At 43.0% G+C, this 21,195-nt stretch overlaps 1 protein-coding gene and 1 non-coding gene across 3 annotated transcripts in view; both read right to left on the bottom strand.

Moving 5' to 3' along the window:
- Window positions 1–21,168, bottom strand: part of HSD17B6 (hydroxysteroid 17-beta dehydrogenase 6) — a 35,899-nt gene extending 14,731 nt beyond the window's left edge. The window contains exon 1 of one of the 2 annotated variants that reach the window (XM_059184899.1): window positions 21,060–21,168. The gene's annotated coding sequence lies outside the window, so the exon portion shown is untranslated. The remainder of the gene's footprint in view (window positions 1–21,059) is intronic. The other variant, XM_059184900.1, reaches the window with a different exon arrangement.
- LOC131839983 (U6 spliceosomal RNA) lies at window positions 12,324–12,428 on the bottom strand. The gene has a single exon (XR_009357103.1). It is a non-coding gene; the product is annotated as a U6 spliceosomal RNA (small nuclear RNA).
- Window positions 21,169–21,195: the final 27 nt, after the last annotated feature.

Below are 21,195 nucleotides of genomic sequence, written 5' to 3' on the forward strand. Positions count from 1 at the left end.
TGGTCCTGGAGTCCCGGAGTCATGGGATCGAGTTCCGCACTGGGCTCCCAGCTCCACAGGGAGTCTGTTTCTCCCTCTGACCTTCCCCCATCTCATGCTCTCTCTCCCTCTCTCTCTCTCAAATAAATAAATAAATAAAATCTTTTTAAAAAAAATTTCTTTCAGAAACTTCCCTTATCTCTGCTCCCCAAGATACATGTTGGCAATCATCCCCCAAGCCTATGACCCACTGACAAACATCGAAAGGGTCTCATAACTAAGGCTTTACTAGACAGTAATAAATGACCTTTTCCCAACAATAGCTATTGCCCCTCAAGGTCCTGGAAACCCTGCTTCCAAAATTCCTTAGACTTACACTATCCCTAGTCCCCTCCCAACTTTAGTATTCCCTCCCTCTCCCCACTTCCTTTTTTCCCCTCTCCCTCCACCTCCCCATGATCTCTCTCCCATTCCCAACTTTCTCTCTCCAACCTGAGAGCTTTCCATTCTCTAGCCAGATGCTTCTGGCTCTCCTGTACACCTGCATTCTGCATTCTCCAGTGTGCTATAGTAACAGGGCTTCCTCCTGCCTGTTTATTGACTAAGAGTCACTTCCTGATGTTAATCAAAGATGAAAATCCATTTCCCCCATCAGAGAGCAGTTCAGGCTGCACAGCCTTCCGGGGTCTTACTCTTCAACCGCATAGCCAGCAGCGAGAAGACTGCACTCATAGAAGAGACATGCCAGGCCAGAGAGACTCTCCGGGCACCAAACCTGAACATGAATCAAATTCCCTAAATATGCCTTGAGTACTTCAAAGATCAAACCCCAAGTGGCCTGCTTGGTTTTATAACCATTTGTCTGCAAAAGCCATGCAATCACTTATGTTTCTGCCTTTGACCCAGGAGATTTATATGTTTATACTACTATTTCTTGATTTAGCACCTCTAGACATTTTCTCACTTCCTGTCCATCAAATGAACTTAGCTTTCTCACATCGTATTGTCTCTTTCCTTCTCATCCAAAGGACACCACCTGGTTAATTTTCTTTAAGGAGTTTTAAAGTTGAACTCAGAAAACACCTTCATAACCGTAATGCACAAACTAAGATCTACTCTTTACTTCAGGCCAGACCCTCGCCATCCTTGGTCTTCATCATCATTTGAAACTGCTCTTCCACAAAGATCTTGAAAGCTGAAACTGCCCTCTCTGACTACAGCCCCTTCGTATCTCTCCCCCTCCTTCCCTCGCCTCTCCCTGTCTCCCTCCTCCTACAGCGCCCTCCCTTTGCTCAGTCTCAAATTATTACGGTCCTCTTATGGCTTCATTTGCCTCCTTATTCAGTGTAGGTCCTGGGGCCAGCCACTTGAGGGGTGTTTTACTGGTGTCCCAAAGCCTTTACTATCCACATTCCCTCGTTGCCAGCTGCCAAGTGGCACTAGAGAAAGGCTAGAAAACAAACCAGCGATTTCCACAGCAAATCAATAATACCCCATCTCCGCTGGACTTTGCTGACACAAGGCAGACCTTCTGTTTGCCTCCATCTGACCCTCCCCTTGTGTGTTCCCAATAAGACCCATTCCAAATCTCCAACCTTCTCAATTTCCCAGCCTCATGTTCATCGGGCTCTCCTTCCACAGATGAGCTGACCTCTTGCCCTCCCTGCCAAAATCCAGATAAGTTCTACTGTTGGGTCCCCCAATAATGGGTCCGTGATTAAAGGAGTGAGACTGATACAAAGCGAAGGTCAAGCAAAGCTTTATTTCACGCCAGCCATCAAGAATCAAACCAAGGGCGCCTGGATGGCTCAGTGGGTTAAGCCTCTGCCTTCAGCTCAGGTCATGATTTCAGGGTTCTGGGATCAAGTCCCGCATTGGGCTCTCTGCTCGGCAGGGAGCCTGCTTCCTCCTGTCTCTCTCTCTGCTTGCCTCTCTGCCTACTTGTCAAATAAATAAAATCTTTAAAAAAAAAAAAAAAAAAGAATCAAACCGAACGTTCGGGGCCGCACCTCTTACAAGAGAAGGCGACCCCTCTCTCCCTTACAGACTAACTTTTATAGAGCAAAGGCCATGTGGTTGGGCCTGGCCACACACAGGTGGCCAATGAAATTGTAACACACAGAGAAAGCTGCACAGTCATGCTAGGTGACCAACTGAATTACAGTTTACCCTAGTAGACATTTGAACCAGCCTATCACCTAGTTCAGAATTGGCACCCAAAAGGTGCCCAAAGGGCAGGGCCCATACTCCTTGGTAGCTAGGAGACAGTATGTGCCCCCACTGATTGAATACCTCCACCTGGCCTGACCCACCCTTGTACTTGGACTTTGTTACCGGGGACTGGTTTCCAGGACTTGTTTTTAAGTAAGTTGGGGGGGGAGCAGGATCAATTTAAGTTTTATTGCATAAACAACAATATGGCAGTTCAACCGGGGTGGGGCCGCTCTGGCTAAATAGGCCCTTACACTACCTTGTCATCCTCATTTCTAAACCAACAGCCTGCACTGTCTAATTCATACCCACATTTTGTCTCTCATTTCAGGAGCTGCCATGTCCACTGAGGACATCCTTGCTTTAAATGTTTCTATATTTTCTGTACTCTGGACTGCTCTTTTGTCTTTCCTCCTCCCTAAGACCATGCTATCCTGCCACCCTCCAAATGACAACCTCTCTTACCCCATATGGTCAAAATATTCAAAGAACATATGCACAGGCCCCCTGTTGTCTCCCTGCCCATGCGTTCCCAACCCCTTGTACTCCACCTCCCATCCCCATCCCTCTCCGGAAACTCAGGGCTCACCAAGGACCAAGGAGACAATCCTTAAAGCCTTTTATCTCTCCTCCTTCTCAGATATCACTACAATAGCTAGCACTTTCTTTTTTCTAGTAATTGTATCTGGTTCCCAAATTCCAACTGGATCTTGGATGAAGGAGATTGCTTTCTGACCATACCATGCCCTTGCTGAAGCCTATCCATGACCCCATCACCCACAGATAAAGTCAAAACTCCTCAGCTTGGCACATAATCATAATAGTGAACAGTAATTTAGAACTTTCCTTGTACCAGGCACTGTTCAAAACAACATACACACACATACAACGTACATGCAGGCATTATGCCTACTTTTCAGATGAGGACACTGAGGCACAAATTAAGGCAAAAATGAAATGAAATGCCCAAAGTCAAACAGAGAGTGAGTAGTAGAGACTGGATCAAATCACCACGCCATACTATCTCTCCCCTAGAAGACTTCCCACGGTCTGGCTCCGGCCTACTTTTTCCACCTAAGCTTCCTGCTCTCACAGTCAGAAGCCATCACCTGCTTCATTTTGACCACCCAATTCTGGGAACACGTTCCTCCCTTGACTTCTGAGATACTCCGCTCTCCTGGTTCTCCTGCTTCCATCACAGCGCCCCTTCCCTTCTGTAAGGGCCTATTCAGCCGAGCGGCCCCAACCTGGTTGATCTGCCATTTTATTGTAAAACTTAAATTGACTCCCCCCCACAACCCTCCAGGGGAACTTACTTAAAAGCAAGTTTCGGGAAACCAGTACAAGGGTGGGTCAGGCCAGGTGAAGGTATTCAATCAGTGGGGGCACATACTGTCTCCTAGCTACCAAGGAGTATGGGCCCTGCCCTTTGGGCACCTTTTGGGTGCCAATTCTGAACTAGGTGATAGGCTGGTTCAAATGTCTACTAGGGTAAATTGTAATTCAGTTGGTCGCCTAGCATGACTGTGCAGCTTTCTCTGTGTGTTACAATTTCATTGGCCACCTGTGTGTGGCCAGGCCCAACCACATGGCCTTTGCTCTATAAAAGTTAGTCTGGAAAACAGGGAGGGGTTGTCCTCTCTGTAGGGGCCGCCCAGACGGGTCTGTTTGACCGTCGGGTTTGATTCCTGATGCTTGGCATGAAATAAAGCTTTGCTTGACTTTCCCTTTGTATCAGTCTCACTCCTTTAATCACAGACCCATTATTGGGGTACCCAATTTTGTGGGGACCCAACCCTTCCACCTAGTCTGCTCCTCCTCTCCTTCCTACACCCTAAGTACAAAGATTCCCCAGTGTTCTGTCCCAGAATCCTTCCCTGCCTGTTCCTCACTCTCTCCTTGGCCATCTTGTCTCTTCTTAAGGTTCCAACTCTCACCTCCACAGAGCTGCCCAGATCTGTATCCCCAACCTGACCATTTCCTGAGGCTTTGTCCTATAGTTTTTTAATTTCCTGAATTACTCTCCCACCAGACATTTAGCTAGACACTCAGTATACCCACGGCAGACTCATCATCTTATCTCCTAAAAGTGCTTCTCCTCTAGTATTCCCAATTTCTACTTGTATTACATTTTAGTCTTAACGCTCTGACACTTCCTCTTCCTGGCCCAATGCATTCTTTGAGGAAATGAGGCTGTAGAGTCAGGCTTGGTTGTGTCCAGAGCACCTGTCCCCTCCTCTTCATTCCTACGGTCACATTCATTGTTCAATCAAGCCTTCAACACTCAGTGCCTGTTGCCTGGCCTATCATATAAGCCTTCTCACTATCCCTACGGGATCAGTCCCTTCCCCTCTCATCTACATGGTGCTGTCTGCTTAATTTTCCCAAAGCACAGCTCTGCTGATGCTCTACCTGAAAAGCATTGGACCTACTAAAAATAATCTAAAACTTCAGTTGGGTGTACAAGGCCCTCCATTATTCCTAGTGTGTCATATTCTCTCAAAAGTTTTACAGGCACATTCGCAGCCACTAACCACCAAACAAATGACCTCCCTAAGACTAGAACATCAAAAAAAGCACAAAGAGGATTACTAACTCAAAAATCGTGAACCTGAGATTGTAACCTGTGGATATCTCAGAGATTAAGGAAAAAAAGTCATGACCAGTGAATACCAAACAAAGGATCAACAAAAGCTCTGAAACCACAGACCCAGAACTGTGCATTTAGTTAAGGCCCCACACCAGGGCTTAATACCTAATTTAACTACAGTTTCAACATAGCCCATAAATATAATCTTAATCAGGAATTTGTTGATGGGCACCTATTAGTTGGCCACATGGGCCCTCTCCATCCTCCAAAGACAGGATGATCTTCAAAGTAAGACCCCCAGCTTTCCCCCTAAGCGAAAGCAACCTTGCCTAGAATAATCCTTTTCTTTTGCTAATAACTTTCCTGCCCCATCCTCCTTCCTATAAAAACCTTCCATTTTGCACGGCTCTTCTGAGCTCCCCTCTAGATGGGATGATGCCTGATTCATGAATCATTTAATAAAGCCAATTAGATCTTTAAATTTATTTATTGAATTTTGTTTGTTAACAGCTGCAAAAACTACAGAATAGTAGCTAAGTGGCGCTGATGCCTTAATTTTTAGGACATCTCAAAAAAAAAACACTTTTTTTTTTATCACATCTCTCACTTAAACTGAGGGTCTGATCGGAAGGGGGGAATGTTAAAAAGAAAACCACAGGCCCCAAATGGAGTTACTTATGTTAAGTCCCCATGTCAGTAAACCATGATTTAATACCTAAGCTAACTACAATTTCAACTTCTCCAGGAATGTAACCTTTCAGCAGCCAAAATGGAATTTCCTGGTCAACACTAGGAGATAATCCTCCATAGACTCTATCTCCCTTAGGAAGGCAACCTTGCCTAAAGAATGCATTCCTTGTTAACAAATTTCTTCTTCTTCTTCTTTTTTAACACCCTCCTTGTGCCTTTAAAAACCTTTCTTTTTCCAAGCTTAGTGCAGCTCCCTTCTCCTTGCAAGATGGGATACTGCCCAATCCATGAATCATTTAACAGAGTCAATTAGATCCTCAAATTTACTTAGTTGAGTTTTGTTTTTTAACACAATCCAGTTGGAAAACTCACTGTTTTCTAAAACCTGCCGGTGGATTTCTTGGTCTGGGGTTTTGCTCTTGTGATTTCCTCTACTTGTTCACCAAAACAGACATTTATGAAATAGCAACCATGTGCCAAGCCCTGGGTAAGTGCAGAGGATACAAAGATGAATAGAGGGGCACCTGGGTGGCTCAGTGGGTTAAAGCCTCTGCCTTTGGCTTAGGCCATGATCCCAGGGTCTTGGGATTGAGCCCTGCATTGGGCTCTCTGCTCGGTGGGGAGCCTGCTTCCTCCTCTCTCTCTCTCTGCCTGCCTCTCTGCCTACTTGTCTGTCAAATAAATAAATAAAATCTTAAAAAAAAAAAAAAGATGAATAGAACAGTGACAGTCCTTAAGAAGCTCACAGAACTAGGAGGGAAAATAGAAATAGAAATAAAATTATTAAGAAAATGTGGAGAGGGTGCCTGTGTGGCTGTTGGTTAAGGGACTGCCTTTGGCTCAGGTCATGATCCTTGAGTCCTGGGATCGAGTCCCACATTGGGCTCCCTGCTTGGCAGGGAGTCTGCTTCTCATGTTCTCGCTCTCTCTCTCAAACTAATTAATTAATTAATTAATTTTTTTTTTTTTTTTAAAGAAAGTGTGGAGAGAACAGCAAGAGAAAGCACCTATTATGCCAAAGGTTTAAGGGCAGAGTAGTATTCGAGGTGAACAGAAGCTCAGCACACTAAGCAGAAGGACAAGAAGTATATCTCAGGCTGCCAGAATAGGATGGGAGAAGGCAGAGAGGTCTGTAAGGCTAGAGGCCATGGAGTAGCCACAGATGATGCTGGGAAAATAGGTTAAGGACCTGATCAGGAAAGTCCTTGGATGGCAGGCTAAACAATGTAGATTGTACCCTACATTTTCTCATCCATACATTTAATAAACATTTAGCTTATTAAACTAAACATAAACTAATTAAACATTTAGTTTAATTAATGCAGTGTCAGCTACTGCATTAGATGATCACCCCTCATTCACTGCTGGTGAAAATGTAAAATGGTACAGTTCCTTTGGCACCTTGAAAACATTACACTCAGTGAAAGAAGTCTGTTGCAAAAGACCACACACTGTATGATTCAATTTATAAGAAATTTCCGGAATAGGCAAATCTATAGAAACAAAGAGTAGGTGAGTAGTTGCCTAGGGTTGGGTTCAAGGAGTTGAGGGAAAATGGGAGGTGATGGCTAAAGAGTAAGAGAAGTCTTTTTAGGGTAATAAAAATATTCTAAAATTGATTTTGGTGATGATCCCACAACTTGTGAATATATTAGGAGTTACTGAATTATAAACTTTAAACGTATGAATTGTATATGTGAATTATATTTTAAGAAAACTTTTTTTTTTTTAAAGATTTTATTTATTTATTTGACAGAGAGAAATCACAAGCAGACGGAGAGGCAGGTAGAGAGAGAGGAAGGGAAGCAGGCTCCCTGCTGAGCAGAGAGCCCGATGCGGGACTCGATCCCAGGACCCTAAGATCATGACCTGAGCCGAAGGCAGCGGCTTAACCCACTGAGCCACCCAGGCGCCCAAGAAAACTTTTTAAAAAGTAAAATAAACAATAGATATAATAAATATGTTAGAAGAGGATATGCACTTTGGAAAAAAGAAAAAGAGTAGAATAGGGGGGATCAAGAGGGCTGGAGGGAGGACGGTTTACAGCATTAAATATAGTTGTCAGAGTAGGCCTCGCTGAGAAACAAACATCTGAACAAAGACATGCAGGAGGTAAAAGAGTTGATCATGCAGTGGGTATGAGGAAGAAGGGAGCAATTAGAAATATACAAGAGGCAGATGCCCTAGGACCTAGTGATTGGATGGGGTGGGGGGTCCTAGGATGATCTCCAGTTTCAAATCCCTGAAATGCAAGGATGGTTTAACATATATAGAAAATTCTAGAGGTGGGTATGGAGCTAAGGGGAAAAAAAGAAAGAAAATCCTAGATTCCACCAAGAAACCCTTGGAATAAACAAATTCAGTAAAACTGCAGCATTAAAAAATCAACCTACAAAAATCAGTTGCATTTCAATATAATAATAATGAACTACCTGAAAAAGAAATAAAGAAAGCAAACCCACTTACAGTAGCATCAAAGACAACAAAATACTTAGGAATAAATTTAACCAAAGAGGTGAAAGATCTGTACAATGAAAGCTATAAGACTTTGATGAAAAAAATAGTAGAATACACAAATAAATGGAAAGATATCGCATGTTTATGGATCAGAAGAATTAATATTATCAGGGCTCAGTTGGAAGAGCATGCAACTCTTGGTCTCTGGGTCAGGAGTATAAACCCCACATTGGGTGCAGAGATTACTTAAATCAAAAAATGTTTTTTAAAAAGGACGCATATTGTTAAATGTTCATACTACCCAGAGCCACCTGCAGCTCAAATGCAATCCTATCAAAATTCCAATGGCATTTTTCATGAAGTAGAAAAAACAACCCTAACATTCTTAGGGAAGCACAAGAGACCCTAAATAGTCAATTTAATACCAAGAAAGAACAACAAAGCTGGAGGCATCACACATCCTGATTTCAAACTATACTACACAGCTATAATAATTAAAGAAGTATGTTACTGGCATAAACACACACACACCCACACCCCAAGGGAACAGAATCAAGAGCCTAGAAACAAACCCACATATACAGTCAACGTACATATAGGAGCCAGAAAAGACAAGAAATAATAAATGCTGGCAAGAATGGGGAACAACCTGAAGGAGACTGGAAGGAGAAAAGGGAAAGCCTGGAAGAAGTTTCAGGGAGATAAGCGGTACTGAGGGCTGGGTTCTGCTTAGGAAGTATCTTCACTGAGCTACCTCCTTGGGCAGGAGATACTTAAGTCCAAACATGACTCTGTAGGAAACACCTACAGAGCCTTTTCTTTACCAACAGTGCAGTCATTGGCCCATTCTGCCTTTGGAGACTTGGTCCTGAGATTATCTCCATGAACTACACAGGTCATCTGGCCATTTCCCAGCCTGAGATTTCCTTCCTCCTTTCCCCATTTAGAGTGAGCTCTTTTCCAAGGGAAGGTTATTTATATTTGTGGATGGGGCAATGTAAGTACAAGGGGAAAAGGAGAAGCTACGGGAATAGGAAACAAAGGTATAAAGGGGTGTAGGGAAGTGGAACACGTCTAGGGGCTCCAAGAGGAAGTGAAGATGGTTTAATCTCCACCTAAGCACCCACTAGGGTGTCCCTCCTTTGTTCCTCCCTCCCCATTATCAGTCTCCAGATCCCACCCTCCAGCCCAGGTCTCAGTGACAGGGCCCTTTTGGAGCCCCAGGAATTGACCTCTCTGGTTGTCTCGGAATCTGGGGCAAATACAGGGTCCCTAGCCACTGGCATGGGTATTAGAAATATAAATCATATATAATATGATTTAGTATCATAATATATGAACTACTGTCCCTGATTGGTTTCTCTACAACCAGGAAACCCAAAAGAAACTAGCTATGATATTTATCATCTATCCCTCAGTAGAGCAATCATAAACACCTGACACAGGTGTGAGAAGGAGGAAAGACTGGCAATCCTCAATGTTAGGCTCTCTCTGCTAAACTGGCCTTCCCTACTCAGCCATTGTGCTTGCTGTGTGCTGAAGACTCTAATATCCAAACCTGGAGATGTTTCAGGCTTCCACGGTTTTCCCCTTCATCAACAGTGCAAATGTATTCCGTTTGTCAGAACACGTTTTTGGGAGCCTGTTAGTTGATACCAGTGAGACTACCCGGCTAACTCCTGCCTACTTTTCCTTTTCTTCCTTTCCAAGAATCTGTCTGCATGAGTTCCCCTGCTCCCAACCCTAATTCAGTGGATAGCATCAATTCCTGAGCCTGGATTCGGAGGCCAGATTACCTGGGTTCAAATTCAGACTTGATTTATCACTTACTTGTAGTGTGGCCTTGGGTAAGTGAATTAACCTCTCTGTACCTGGGAGCTCATCTTTAAATGGGAAAAGAACACCTCGGTGATTTGTTAAGAAAGTTAAATGAGTTAACATACATAAAACACTATAAAATTATTAGATACTATTAGCATTATTTTGGTGGTCGTTGTTTTATCAGTGCCATTCTAGGCCTTTCTCTATGAGCCTTACCTCTTCCTGCAGGCTATAACAGAAGGAAATTTCATCATGAGAACTCAAACTATCTGGCGCGTTCAGAAGTCAAACTCCATGCATGGCAACATCCTTCATCACTTCTACCAGCTCTTTGTCAGCATACTGGGCAATGCTAATTCACCCTGACTTTCTTCAGTCTCAAGCAGAGGACCCATCTCTCTGCAGTATAGTGCATTGCAAAATAAGGAATAGCCTTTATTCCCTCTTTTCAAATCTTCAGACCTGAGTTTGTCTATAGACTCCTATAGTCTCATCACTGATCCTAAGAGCTAGTCTATGATCAGCACATGGGTAGGGGGAGGACCTGGGTGACTCAGTCAGTTAAGCATCTGCCTTTGGCTCAGGTCATGATCCTGGGTCCTGGGATCAAGCCCCGCATCAGGCTCCTTGCTCAACAGAAACCTCCTTCTCCCTCTACCTCTGCCCCTCCCTCTTCTCATGCATGCTCTCTCTCTCTCTCTCAAATAAATAAATAAATAATCTTTAAAAAACAAAAATCCTCTGCCCCTCCCTACTATGCTCACATGCTCTCTCTCTCGAATAAATAAAATTATATATATATATATATATATACTCAGCACAATTCATGGACCGATCCACCACAACACTCTTTGTTCCCATATTGGACATACAGGTGGTACTCAAGTCAGTAATCATTCATCATAATCAGATGCCACTAGGCACCCACCATTATGTTTTAACTGAAAAATGGTTGGCAATGTCAAGTGCTGGCAAGAATATGGAACAATCTAGCATGTACACTGAAAGAGTTAATTGAGTCAATCAATTTGAAAAATGGTTTGTCCTTATCTACCAAAGATAAAAACCCACCTTCCTTAAAATAATTGATTCTACTTTTAGATATATAACAACGACAAAATATGTGCACATGTGCATCATAAGATGTATTTGTATCAGCACCAAAAAGCTGAAAACAGCCCAAATACACAACAGTTGAATAAATAAAGAAGTTGAAATGTGTGCACACAATGTAACGCTATACAGTAACAAAAATGAACTACACCTACACACAACTGGATGTATGAATCTCACAAACATAATATTATGACACAAAAGAACTTTGTGTAGATTCCACCTATACAGAGTTACAAAGAGGCAAAACTGATCTATGTTGCTACAAATCAGATTGGTGGTTACCCTTGGGGAGGTAGGCGGGGTCAAAGACCCAGGGAGGTATTAGAAGGTTGTCTGTGGTACTGGTAATGTTCTATTTCTTGACCTGTGTGATTGCAATGTAAGTATTAATTTTGTGAAAATTCACTGAACTGTTCACTTAAGATTTATATGTGTTTGACTCAAATTAGAAAAAGAAGAAGAAAAAAAAGAAAAAGAAAAATAGATCTTTGATTAAAAAAAAGAAGAAAAATTGTCTGAAAAACTCTGCATTTGCTTATGAAATTCTAATCAAGAACAATATGAATCCATACACTGTGCAAGACTCCACACAATAAATCCTGTCATGGGGCTCCTGGGTGGCTCAGATGGTTAAATGTCTGCCTTCAGCTCAGGTCATGATCTCTGGGTTCTGGGATCGAGCCCCACATCAGGCTCCATGCTCAACAGGGAGTCTGTTTCTCCCTCTTCCTCTGTCTCTCCCCCTGCTCACGCTCTCTCTCTGCATCTGTCTCAAATGAATAAAGGAAATCTTTTTAAATAAATAAATAAATCCTGAGATTTTATCTTTCTTTTTTTTTTCTTTTTTGAGACTTCATCTAAGTAAATAGTATGCTACTGATTTTTTTTTTAAAGATTTTATCTATTTATTTCAGACAGAGCAAGTGAGAGAGCAGGAGCAGGAAAGTAGAGAGAGAGGGAGAAGCAGGCTCCCCGGTGAGCAGGGAGCTGGACGTGGGGCTCAAACACAGGACTCTGGAATCATAACCTACCAAAAGCAGATGCTTAACTGACTGAGCCACCCAGGCGCTCTGCTACTGATTATTTTTAAATTACCTAGTTCTGGGCCTGGGTGGCCCAGTCGTTTGCATCAGCCTTCGGCTCAGGTCATGATCTCAGGGTCCTGGACTGGAGCCTCGTATCTGGCTCCCTGCTCAGCAGGAAGCCTGCTTCTCCCTCTGCCACCTCCCCTGCTTGTGTTCCCTTTCTCACCATCTCTCTGTCAAATAAATAAATAAAATGTTTTTAAAAAACACTTAAAAAGTTCTTCATATTATCTTACAAATTCAAAGCCAAATTTAATGTTCAATCAGAGTAATTCTCTTAGGCTTTGTAGACAGCATTTTTCTTTGCTCTTCTATCACTTTGATTTTCTTTTTTCTTTTTCTTTTTGTACTCCATTTGCATTTTATTTATTTTTTTAAATATGGAACACTTCATGAATTTGCATGCCATCCTTGCACAGAGGCCAAGCTAATCTTCTCTATCGTTCCAATTTTAGTATATGTGCTGCCAAAGCAAGCACTCAATTTGCATTTTATTATCCTTAATGTCTATGTGTCTTTTACTTTAGGTTACCTCAAACTCTTTTTGAAGATGCTGCATCTGTCCAAGAATAAAACTTAACAGATTCTCCAATCTCAGCCTCATTCCAACAACTGACTTCACCTCTGCAAAGTGGGGAAAAATAAGCGAATACTCCAGCAACTGCTGCCTTGTGCGGACAGTTTTTGGTTATATCACACTTTATCTCCTATCAGCATATAAGATTCCACAAAGAGAAAGGAAAAATGTTACCTGAGGAATTCCTGTTTGGGACTGACTATATGTCAGATTTCAAACATTTCTTATTTAACCGCCTTTGGAATTTTATTTCTTTGTTCGCCACAGAATTAGAAATTTAACAAGTGGGAAGGAATAATGGGACTATTAAACTGTGTTCAGTGGCCAAGTGAGTAAAAAAGAAAAAGAAAAAAAATGTTTTCACCACTGCCACTGCAAAGAGCTTGCCAGCCACAGGAGGGGGGTGGTATTGGTGGGGGTCAGTTTAGGGCAAGACCCAAATGAGACTACCAAGCTTCAGCAACACAATTCTCATGACTTAATTAAAGAAGCCTCCTTTTGCTTACCCACAGTTTCACGAACTTACCCCACAGCTATCAGCATGAACTACAGAGAGCTGATTTTCCCCAACGTCAAGAATCTCAATTTATAGGCATACCCAGGGGATCTTTTTTTTTTTTTTTTTTAAAGATTTTATTTATTTATTTGACAGAGAGAGAAATCACAAGTAGGTGGAGAGTCAGGCAGAGAGAGAGAGAGAGAAGCAGGCTCCCGCTGAGCAAAGAGCCCGATGCGGGGCTTGATCCCAGGACACTGAGATCATGACCTGAGCCGAAGGCAGCGGCTTAATCCACTGAGCCACCCAGGCGCCCCTACCCAGGGGATCTTATTTGCAAGGATAAAATCACTCCCAAACTTTCCCAAGTTTCCCATACTTTCACAAACTCCAAAGGAGTGCAGATTTAAAAAGCAGAAGAAACAATGGTGATGAAATTTCTTTCAGGAATCAAAGCTGAAAGATCTTTTGAGAAAATAAAAAAAATCATTACCAAGACCTCTCTCCATACAGACCTTATCTCCTCCCTGTCCTCAACCCAACACACACACACTACCAGCTCAGGCAAAGTCCAGTCCTAGAGGCTAGAAAGGACTTCATGAATCTGGGGGCCGGGGCCAGAGAAGGGAATGCTGGGGGGTGTGGCGCAGCACCTTCTGCCCTGCTTGCACAACATCTCCCTCTTGTGGTAAGGGGTGGGCACTACATGCCCTTGGACCAAGTTCACAATCCTCACCCATGTCATCCTTGCTCAGCTGAAGAACCAGACCTGTTATAATAAAATAAAAAGCAGAAAGAAAAGAGCTGTCCTGGCCAACCAGAGAAATTTCCACACCTTCGGCCCCCATCCTCTGATTTAAGTTGGAATACTAAAATATGAAACCCCTGCTGGAGTATGGAGTAAGGAGGTCAGCTAATTTAAGCAGAGCCCACCCAGACTGCCAATCTGAGATCAGATGCACAAACCTGGGATCTCAGCCTTCATGGAGTCAGACACCTTTACTGACACGGTTCACACACCAAACAATTAACCCTTTCAAAGTATACAGTTCACTGCATTTTAGTATATTCACAGGGTATCTCGTTTCAGAACACTTTCTTCACCCCAAAAAGAAACCCTGTACTCCTTAGCAGTCACCACTCTTCCCTTCTCTAGCCCTAGGCAACCTCTTATCTACTTCCATGTCTCTGGATTTGCTTCTTCTGGACATTTCACATACATGGAATCCCACAATATGAGGCCTTTTAAGACTGACTCCTTTTGTTTAACATAACGTTTTCAAGGTTCATCCATAATGTAGCATATATCAGCATGCAATATTGTGAATTCTAAGGAATATATATTTGGTCTTTCAGATGACCGAATATTTATTTTTCATGTATGTTTGGTCTTTGTCCATGTTTCTGGCTCTCAGCTCCCAAAGCCCTTGGAACTGCCTGAGGGATAAAGAGCAATGGAAAGAATGCCTGGGTAGCTCAGTTGGTTAAGCGTCTGCCTTCAGCTTAGGTCATGATCCCAGGGTCCTGGGATTGAGTCCAGCATCAGGCTCCTTGCTCAACAGGAAGCCTGCTTCTCCCTCTGTCTGCTGCTACCCCTGCTTGTACTCACTCTCTCTCTCTCTCTCTCTGAAAAATACATAAATAAAATCTTAAAAAAGAAAAGAAAAGAAAAAAAGCAACAGGAGCATCTTTCCTTATAATTTTTGGCCTTTTGTCCTCAGTCCCTGAAATCACTTCAGACCCATGAAGGTAAAATGATGTACTGTTATTCCTAACGAGCCCCTTTCTACCACAACTGGGCTTATGTTAATGAGGTGATTTTTGGAAAGCACTTCATTGGCTGCCAGGGAAACCAACTAGGAACAGAAGTTGGAATTTTCAGTCCCACCCCAGACCTCAGGGAGAAAGAGGGGCTAGAGATAGTTTAATCACCAATGGCCAATGATTTACTCTATTGTGCCTATGTAATAAAGCCACCATAAAACCCAAAAGGGCAAGGTTCAGAGAGCTTCCAGGTTGGTGAACACATGTAGATTAGATTCAGGAAGAATCTGGAGAGAGCTTGGAAGCTCCAAGCCCTTTCTCATACACCTTGCCTTTTGTATCTCCTCATCTGGTGGTTGTTTCACTTCCTTTGTAAAAATTGGTAATCTACTGAGTAAATGGGCTTCCTGAGGTCTGTGAGCAGTTCTAGAAAAGTAATCCAACCCAAGGAGCGATGTGTGGGACACTCTAGTTTGTAGCCAGTTGGTCAGAAGCACAGGTGACAAGCTGGGCTTACGATCACCATCTGAAGCGGGGCAGTCTTGTGTGGTTGAATCCTTAACCTATGGAATCTGAGGCTGTCTCCAGGTAGCTAATGTCAGAATCAAGTTGAATTGTAGGACACCCAGCTAGTGTTTGAAGAATTGGTTCGGATATGTGGGAAACACTCTCCACCCACACTGGAACTGGTATCAGCATCCTTTCACAACTCTCCCGCCTTGGCACTTATGAAATGACCCTTCCCAGCTCTTCTTCTGTTTATACTCCTATTCATTTACACTGTCCTTTGCTAGCTCCCCTTTCTCTCCCCAGTTTTTAAAGTCAGTATCTTTTAAGAGTTCTATCCTAGTCTTTCTTCTCTTCTGACTGTCTATATCCTCAGTCATCACCAGCTTCCACCCTGATCTGAGTGCTAATGACTTGCAAATCTCTGTCTTTAGTCCAGATCATTCCTGAGATCCAGCTCCTCAGATCCAACTACCTGCCGGACATCTCCCACCTGGTTTCACCCATATCTTCCATAAACAGAGTCCCAACTATGCACTAGGTCCTATCAAGTTACTGGACATAGCAGAGGTGAGTAAAGTAGACATGATATTTGAAATCTTTGTCTTAGCAGGAAAGATAGACATTAAATATATATTCCCACAAATAAATACATCATTACATATTGATGGGAACTACGAAAGAAATACATAGGGTCGGGGCGCCTGGGTGGCTCAGTGGGTTAAAGCCTCTGCCTTCAGCTCAGGTCATGATCCCAGGGTCCTGGAATCAAGCCCCCTACCCCTGCTCAGCAGGGAGCCTGCTTCCCTTCCTCTCTCTCTGCCTCTCTGCCTGCTTGTGCTCTCTGTCTGCCAAACAAATAAATAAAAATCTTTTTTAAAAAGAGGAAAACAACTAGCAGAGAAGTATTTTAAATTTCCTACTTACTTGTTTCAACAAGATTATTTACTCCCAAGACGTCTCATCAAATACTGATATGATCAATATTTTATCTTAATTTTAACCAAAGCGGAATAAAATGGAAGATGAATAATTTTTATTTCCACACTCCTTAGCTTGGCATGCAATGCTCTGGCCATGGCTTGCCCCTTAGCCCCATCTCTCCCAGGCCTTCCCTTCAAGTCGGAGCTCTGTCCATGTGGAACTATTAGCAATTTCCGGAAAGTGCCATGCCATTTACTATTTTGTGGCTGTGCTTCCTGTACCAATCTTACCCAAGTCTTAAGGAAAATGATGCCAAAAGACAGCTGGTTATAAATGCATCTATAACCCTTTTTTTTCACTTTTTGATTTGTGTCCATTGCTCCAACTAGGTTATAACTTTCTCAAAAACAGAAACCATGTCTTTATTTTTTTTTCCTCCCCAGAACCTAGCTAAGTGCCCAACATAAATGTTCATTAACTATCTGTGGATCTATCATATGGATCACCTTTTACATGCTAAAAACATCCAGAATAACAATAGGAGTTTGAACTGGAAGGGAAGTCCATGAGGTAAGTATCCAAGTCTGCAAAAAACTTGGGGAGACCTAGGACTGATGGATTACCCAAAGAGGATGACAGTAGATGTATATAGGCAATGTAAAGAGGATGACATACAGTATAAGGCTTGAGGGACAAAGGGGTTTTGCACCCAGGTGGATGAAAGCTGAATGGCAATACTGCCTCCCAGTGGCACGTAGGATAACAGCCTCCATACCAGAGCATTTGTACAGAATTCTATAGCTTACTGCCACAGTGTGCTTGTGGCCTGTGAACTGTGCTAGGGACCTCTCACTTTACCTCATTTAATTCTCATGACAACCGCTTGGAGAAACACAGCATGTAGCTTAGGGGTTAACTGTAGAGACTTACTAGCTGGTGTGACCTTGGACAAAGTATTTAAATTCTCCACATATAGGATAAATAGTAGTCAAGTAGTCAGAGAGGCAGGCAGAGAGAGAGAGAGGGAAGCAGGCTCCCTGCTGAGCAGAGATCCCGATGCGGGACTCGATCCCAGGACCCTGAGATCATGACCCGAGCCGAAGGCAGCGGCTCAACCCACTGAGCCACCCAGGTGCCCCAATTTATTTATTTGATAGAGGGAGAGAGATCACAAGTAGACAGAGAGGCAGGCAGAGGGGGAGGGGAAGCAGGCTCCCCGCTGAGCAGAGAGCCCGATGCGGGGCTTGATCCCAGGACCTTGGGATCATGACCTGAGCAGAAGGAAGAGGCTCAACCCACTGAGCCACCCAGGCGCCCCTTAAAGATTTTTATTTAGTTAGTTGAGAGAGAGACAGTGAGAGAGAGCATGAGAAGTGAGAAGGTCAGAGGGAGAAGCAGACTCCCCATGGAGCTAGGAACCTGATGCGGGACTCGATCCCGGGACTCCGGGACTGTGACCTGAGCCGAAGGCAGTTGCCCAACCAACTGAGCCACCCAGGCGCCCCGAGGGATAAATTTTTTTTAAGTAGGATCCACGCCTACCACAGAGCCCAACATGGGGCCTGAACTCACGACCCTGAGATTAAAACCCGAGCTGAGATCAACAGTTGGATGCTCAATGGACTGAGCCACCCATGTGTCCCCCAAAATTCTTTTTTTTTTTTTAACAATTCTATACATTACTCAGGGTTTACCATGGTAAGTCTTGTCACCATCTGTCACCAGTGTTATTACAATCTTATTGAGTATATTCCCTATGCTGTACTTTTCATTTACTTTTATTTTTTTAAGATTTATTTATTTATTTATTTGACAGACAGAGATCACAAGTAGGCAGAGAGGCAGGCAGAGAGAGAAGGGGAGCAGGCTCCCTTCTGAGCAGAGAACCCGATGCGGGGCTCAATCCCTGGACCCTGAGATCATGACCCGAGCTGGATGCAGAGGCTTTAACCCACTGAGCTACCCAGGCGCCCCTACTTTTTTTTTTTTCATTTACTTTTCATTTACATTTCATGTCACCGCCAACAACCACAATTTTGTTCTCTGTATTTAAGAGTCTGGGTTTTTTGTTTGTCTTTATTTCTTAGATTCCACATATGAGTGAAATCGTAAGATATCTATCTGTTTTTCTCTGTCTCACTTATTTCACCTAGCATAATACTCTCTAAGTCCATTCATGTTGTTGCAAATGGCCAGATCTCATTCTCTGTTACGGCTGAGTAATATTCCATAGTGTTTTTTTATTTATATGTACATATATATTTATATAAATATATATATTTATATATCACGTCGTTGCCCATTCATCAATTGGTGGATATTTGGGTTGCCTACATATCTTTGCTACTGTAAATAATGCTACAATAAACACAAGGGTGCACATATCTTTTTTAATTAGTGCTTCCATTTTCTTTTTTTTTAATTTTTATAAAGATTTTATTTATTTGAGAGAGAGAGAACACAGAGAGAGAGAGCACATAAGGAGAGGGAAAAGCAGATGCCCCACTGAGCAGGGTGCCCAATGTGGGGCTTGATCCCAAGACCCTGAGATCATGACCCAAGCCAAAGGCAGATACCTAACCAACTGAGTCACCCAGGCACCCCAGTGCTTTCATCTTCTTTGGGTAAATAGCCAGTAGTGGAATTACTGAATCATATGATATTTTTATTTTTAATTTATTGAGGAAACTCCATACTATTTTCCACAGTAGCTGCACCAATTTACATTTCCCTCCATGAGGGTTCTTTTTTCTCTACATCCTCACCAATACCTGTTATTTCTTGGTTTGTTTGTTTTTATTTTAGCCATTTTGACAGGTAGAAAGTGGAAGAATAAATTCTCAAAAGGGTACCTGACAGCACAGCAAATGCTATATAAACATTAGCTATTATTATTCCCTTTTTCCTGATGAGAAAACTAATGTTAAATAAATCGAGCATACAGTAGGAACTCAAAAAATATAACTTCCTTTGCTTTCTCCCCCTTTCATCTTCACTCCTTCAGGAGTTGCCCTCCTTAGCGGTCCTGAAATTCAAAACGGATTCCCAAATATCCCAAAGAAGTCAGTTCTGGGGCATCTGGGTGCCTCAGTCAGTTGAGCATCTGACTTCAGCTCAGGTCATGATCCCACAGTCCTGGAATCAAGCCCCATGTTGGACTTCCTGCTCATCGGGAAGTCTGCTTCTCCCTCTCCTGCCCCTCCCCACCCACGCTCATGCTCTCTCTCACTTTCTCTCTGTGTCTGAAATAAATAAAATCTTAAAAAAAAAAAAAAAAAGGCAGTTCCTAAATGCAGCAATGAGAAAACTGAGAAACCTCCATTAAACAGTCCAGAGGGATATGGTTACGCAAAAGAGCACTCTCTAGGGCACTCTTGTCATCATTATTAGAGTGAAGACATTCTCAGTTATGAAATTCATGCTACCCAACACAAGATGCCTATGGATTGTGAATATCAACGAAGATCTGTGCAGGAAACCAGATTTCAAGGAATATTCAAATAAGCATGATCTTCCCAGAGCCCAATTTTGACCAGTTTGCCCAGAGGAGCTGAGAGACCCTGACCATTTTTGAGATTAAGCTAATAATAACTTCCTAGAGACTCTGTTCTCTCCCTACTCTCTTACTGTTACTGCAAACATAAAATTCATGAAAATGATGGTTTTCGAGTGACATGATATCTTTGTGATTATAGACTGTCCACCCCAGTCCACATTTGCAATGAGGTTTATCTTTACCAGGTTAGAGTGATGGGCAGATCTGCACATTAGCAGCAAACAGCCTCCTTTTATACTCGGAAATCTCTCCGTGATTCTGCAAGATTTCTATAATTCAGATTTTAGCATTCCTGGGTGTTCTATTTGAGAGACTGAATATACAAACCGTGGCCAGACCATATACAAAAACAGAACTCTGAGGGCTGCTGGCAGGCTCAGCTCACAGGGCATGCAACTCAGGGTTGTGAGTTCAGCCCAATGTTGGGTGTAGAGTTTACTTACAAACAAAAACAAAACAGAACTCCAACCTACAACCTTTAGAAGCCAACCCCCTTATCCATAATAAACAGCTCAGGAAGTCAGTCTGCTTATAGGTCAGACTTGCAAAAGTCAGACCATTGTCTCTAGTGATATTTCAGGGAGCCAGACCATAACCCCAAATGGCCAGGACTTGATTAATAAATATCAGCTTCCCTAGATTTTGTGGTTACTTCCAATTTAGGACCAATCAGAGAAAGCCAAATTAGCGCTCCTAACCAATCACACAGAATGCCCCTATGCCAGTTAGCCCAGCTACGGCTTTCCCATGTAAACAGCCTTGAATCTAGGTACACCTGAAACCTCCTGTTCACCCAGTATATAACTTACCGATTCCTCTGCCTGCCTTTGACTCTCTGCTAGAACCCAAGTGTCTGCAGCTGACCCCCTTGCTATATAGCAAGCTCTGAATAAAAAGCCTTTGACCTTATTTGGTTGGTCTTCGTTTATTTCCACATAGTGGACCTAGTAATTCTATGAAGAATTAATTTTCAGACCCTCTTAAAAAGACACTGGCGCTTGGGTGGCTCACTCTTTTAAGTGCCTCGGGCTTGGGTCATGATCCCAGCGTCCTAGGATAGAGCACAGCATCAGGCTCCTTGCCCAGCGGGGAACCTGCTTCTCCCTCTCCCTTTCCCTCTGCCTGCAGCTCTGCCTGCTTGTGCTCGCGCTCTCAATTTCTCTGAAATAAAATCTTTTTTTAATGGCTTACATTGTTTAAATGCGCTTCCAAAACATTCATAAAGTTAAGGGGGAACATCATTTTTTACGTCATCTTAACCTAAGTCAACACGCTCAAGAGCTCACCTCTCTGTACGACACCTTCCTTCCTGAAACAGCAGCGGCTTTCTTCTACCCACGAGAGCAGAGGTCTTAGTGAGAACGCTAATAGGCCGAGACCAAGTGGCGCCCAAGCCAACCCCTAAGTGGGAACTACAATTCC

This window comes from Mustela lutreola, chromosome 8, assembly GCF_030435805.1.
Source record: "Mustela lutreola isolate mMusLut2 chromosome 8, mMusLut2.pri, whole genome shotgun sequence".
NCBI classification, from domain to species: Eukaryota; Metazoa; Chordata; class Mammalia; order Carnivora; family Mustelidae; genus Mustela; species Mustela lutreola.